At 42.6% G+C, this 4,908-nt stretch overlaps 1 pseudogene; it reads left to right on the plus strand.

Annotated features, from left to right (window-relative positions):
- Positions 1-219: 219 nt before the first annotated feature.
- LOC118780433 lies at positions 220-2,850 on the plus strand (annotated as a pseudogene).
- The last annotated feature ends 2,058 nt before the right edge of the window (positions 2,851-4,908 follow it).

Consider the following 4,908-nt stretch of genomic DNA (forward strand, 5'->3'; position numbering starts at 1 on the left):
GTAGAAGCATTTACACAAAATAAAACAAAATCAGAACTAAGGTGCACTTATCTCTGTGCCAGGTTCTACACCAGCTTTGGATCAATGCATTTTTCTCCAGGTGTGTCAGTGTTCGAGCAATTACATTACATACTGTTTGAAGTGAGTTGTAAGAGAATTTTTGTGTTGTTGCTACCTAAAACAAATGTGAATGTACTATCTGAGTGTCAAACATCTTACATGTTCATCTTCTCCTGCAGGCTGGAGGATGAGGCTCAGAAACGAGCAGATGCTGAGACTAACCTTGTTCTCTTCCGCAAGGTAAACAACGCTGTTATGACAGAGCCTTCTGTAACAGTCAGAACAAGGCCAGGATAGAGCATTGAGCCTGAATTACTGTTCTTCAATTCCAAAATATGGAAAACATGAAAACAGGCACTTGTTTTTAAAAGACATTTACATGTAAGGTGGTTCTATGAAGTGTCTGATTGGATGTACAAAATGTTCACAAGTCACATAAGGACCAATGACTTGTCGTGTACATATGTTCAGCTGAACAAACAGGAGGCCACTCTATTGGAGTTAAAAAGATGTATCTGGTTTTAGCCCAATCTGAGCTCTTAACTACATGATTACATGATTATTAGGCTAAAGTAAAGCGGGATACCACAAGGTGTTCAGTGTTCAGGTCATCCACATTAATTTAGCATAACAATTGATTGAATTATGTAATTAATCGGTGGAACATAACCCTGAAACATCTCCAGCATTCAAGGTACAAGGGTGACTGCCCCTGAACTAAACACTTTTACTGAGGCTTTTTTACAATTCTGACTGGCATTTTCCAGAAAACACCAAATTCATTTCAAGCTCCATAATATCACATGTTCAGTGGTAACTATGAGGTAAATGACTGACCATTTTTTCAGGGAACAACGAAAGGTTCCCTTTAAATGGTCATTTCTTTCATTTCTGTCCCATTCCCCCGACATTGGGGTGGCGGCCTTGGTTATGAGAGCACAAATCTGCTGTATCCTCCAGGATGTGGATGATGCCACCCTGTCCCGCCTGGAGCTGGAGCGCAAGATCGAGTCTTTGATGGATGAGATTGAGTTCCTGAAAAAGGTGCACGATGAGGTGAGCGCTGCCGGCCTGCCCGTGGTGTCCACACCATCTACAGCTCCTAAACCTTCTAATCGGAACCCAGGACAGCATGCCTACTGCAGAATTTATCCAATCAGCTAATCAAAAGCATGTCCCTCACCAATGAACATTCTCTGCCCTCTGCCACACCCTGCTTCAGGAAATTCAAGAGGTCCAGGTGAGCGTGCAGAGCCAGCAGCTGCATGTGGAGATGGAGAGCCCTAAGCCTGACCTGACCGCTGCCCTGCGGGACATCCGTGCCCAGTACGAGACCATCGCCTCCAAGAACATGCAGGAGGCCCAGGAGTGGTACAAGGCCAAGGTGAGGAGTACGTCAGCACGTTTGCAATCACACCTATATATCCATGCACATATACACGTGCACACAAAGAGATACACACACAAACAGGCAGTAACAGCCTCCGTGAAAGTGAGCTATGAAGTCAGTAAATTCATAGTTTATGGACTAAATAGGTGTGCTGGTCTGTCAAAGTCATAATAATTCAAAGCCTTTTAAAACTGCAAAATGTATCATCTGACATTCAGATTATCACATCAGTCGCTTTGCCTCATAGTAAAGGTGATGTTTGGCATACTTGGTATAATGCAATGTGATATTTAGGTATCTTTCCATTTAAGACAACTTTGAGATGGAATGATTGTTCAGTGGGACAGGCACACAAATATGTCTGAGTGTGATGAGAAAGACAAAACATTTTTGTAATATTCAATATCATAATGACCTACATGTGTGATCATATGTTTGTGTGTCTATGTCCAATTTCTGATGCACGTCTGTGTGTGTGTGTGTGTGTGTGTGTATCTACTCTTCTGCAGTTTACCGACCTGACAGACTCCGCCAATCGCAACACGGAGGTGCTGCGACAAGCCAAACGAGTCCAGGAGGCAAATCCAATCCCTCACCTGTGAGATCGAAGCTCTGAAGAGTACGGTAGGTTCCCATCACAGGAGGCAGGGGCATCAATACGGAGAGAGGGTCATATACAACAAACTTCTTTTTATAACATGTATATATAAACATATATTATAAATATACTGCATAAATATTGACAGTCAGAATGAATATGAATTTATTTTTTCTCCACCTGTCAGCACCATAAAACAGAACTTTTTGCATTTCGTTTTCTTCTCTTGGCACAACACCAAACAGCTCTCCCTGCTAATGGACGCTGCATTCATTTAGTGTACAAATTGATCCAATAATGAGATTAAAAGAATGGATGGGACAAAAGCCAGAAGCCCTCCAGGACCAGGGATGCCCACCCCTGTGCTACAGTATGTGCTTCATGTGTTCAGATGTTCATGCATCTCATGCTGGTTTAAAACCATTTCAGTAGCCACATGCAAACAAGCTCTGGGGGCCTAGTAGCATGTTCTGACCTGGATCTTCTCTCTTTATCTGTCTGCCTCTCTCTGTCTCAGGATCGCTGTACCCATTCACAACTTTTCTTCAATGAGTATCCGAACTGCTGCCGGTGAGTCCAAGAACTCCGCAAACTCGATTTTGCTTACATACCCTCTGGGCCATCAAATAGTCTCGGCAACTGCACATTTGCAGACGCTTGGGTCATCCCTATAATCACTACCAGCATGTTAATACAGCATAATTTCCATCCCATTGCTTACTGAGGTCTCTGTCTCTTTAACATGGTGACCATGTCCCTCTCCTCTCCCAGACGTGGACCATACCCCGGATACACACAGTAAAAGGACGGTACTGATAAAGACTATAGAGACTTGTGATGGGGAGGTGAGTCACTTAAAAGATACCACAGGTAACAACCATAGAGGTCATTGTCATGGGGAGGTGTGTGATTTAAAGGAAGGGACCACAGATATTCAATGATGAACATACATTCAAATCATGCACTCTTTCTGTCCTATGTATAAGAGGTTCCCCTTGGCAACAGGAGGTTCCTGTGCTTTTGCCATTTTTAAGATGTAGATGTTCTGTTTTAGACCTCATCCTTTTCCAGAGTGCACATCATGAGCTAATTAGATTTATTTAGTTCTATCTAGGCTTCAATTGCAGAGAATCTGGTCAGTATATGGAAAATTTGTCATGGTACTGATAAAAACCACAGACACTGAACCATACACATTAAGAAGTGAAAGAATTAATGAATGGTACAGATAAAAACCACAGAGGAAAAAAACAGACCCATGACTGCTCTGTAACAAAGAAATTTATGTGTATGATACATGAGGATCTCTCAATAAGCAAATTTTGTAATTCATGCCATGGATTATTAAGGTTCCACATCTGCCCGCTCTAATTACCATTCCTATACAGGTTCAGATATTTGAGATATTTGACTCATAGGAAGCAGCATTTTACATCATCACCTGATTATCACTAGCTCTCTCTGTTCCAAAGCAGGTGGTGAAGGAGTCCAGGAAGGACAAAGAATTTGACAGAGACATTTAGAGGTGCAGCCTGATGCTTGTTCCAGTCCCAAGGGGGAAGAGCACGAAAGGGGAAAACAGAGAAAAGGAGAATTCCTGAGCCAAAAACTGCACCCTCCATATCTGCCCCCACCTTGCCACTACATAGCCACTGTTCATCCTAGAACCGAATCCATAACAGGGACAGAGCTTCAGTATGATAAACCAAGGTAAACACTCCCTCATGTCAAGGCATACAGTGTGTCTGCTCACCGTGTGTCAGTCTGGGCTATGCATAAGCTCCCCAAGACCGACAGGCTGGGAGACAGACGCCCTTTTAATAATGGCACATGTAAGGTTCCTGGATCAGCTCTGCTCTGAGCTCAGAGGCTGTTGTCCCTTTATGCATTTCTGGTTCAGCGCTTCATACACAGTAACTGCAAGCCTCACACCTCCAGCAGTCCGCTTGTATTCACTTTTGTAGCTAATGCAAGCATTTATCATTTTAGCATTTATTCATCTTCTTTCATATCTTCACAGCCTTCCGCAGCCCTGTCTCAGTTCTCATGTTGACATTGTGGAGAAAAGGAGAAGGGATGGCAATATGTTGCCCCTTTGCCCTGGTGCCTCCAGTCTTACACATTAGCTCAGCTCCTGCAGCAAAGAGGTCTGCACTCCTTCATTGTGCATTGGGGAAACCATGCCCATTCCAGCAATGTTGTAATGTGAGTGAAAAAAGCCTGCCAATACCACTGCGCACCCCATTGTCCTTGCAAAGCACTGAAATGTTTACAGGATAATATGTTGTTTCTTTGAAGCTGGAAGTAATAATAAAGCTAACTGGAACACAGCCTGGTGGTATGTCGTGGCTCATTCCTCAATGAGTGTCTTTGGGATGCAGTGCCCTCTGGTGGAAAAAAAGGGTCCTCCATGGTTTTAAATTGGAAACGTTAGCTATATTGTTCATGTAAATGATTGTTTTTCAGGAGCCTTGACTGGTCAATATTGCTTAGAGAAATGCAGACGTGCAGTTATGTCATGGCTATCTGAGACCATTCATCTCCAAAACTTGGAGATAGCTCTATGTCTGTGTGTAGTTTAATTATGTAATTGTTTCATACAGGATTTAAAAAGGAAGCCAATATTAAATTGCAGGACGTGATCTCTGCTTTTGATACTTTGATTCTTGCACCTCTGGTTTTTAAGACAACCATACTAAATTCTAAATTCTTTGTCTTTACATGATCAGTCACCCTGTTAAAATCACCTCGTTAAGGTTCCTGTTTTACTGAAGAGTGCTTTCCTGAAAACTCATTTGTAAAGCACGTCTTTGGGAACTGGATTTTTTTTTCCCATAGACACAATGTTATGAGTGAGTTA

Source organism: Megalops cyprinoides, chromosome 7 (genome assembly GCF_013368585.1).
Source record: "Megalops cyprinoides isolate fMegCyp1 chromosome 7, fMegCyp1.pri, whole genome shotgun sequence".
In the NCBI taxonomy this organism is placed as follows: domain Eukaryota; kingdom Metazoa; phylum Chordata; class Actinopteri; order Elopiformes; family Megalopidae; genus Megalops; species Megalops cyprinoides.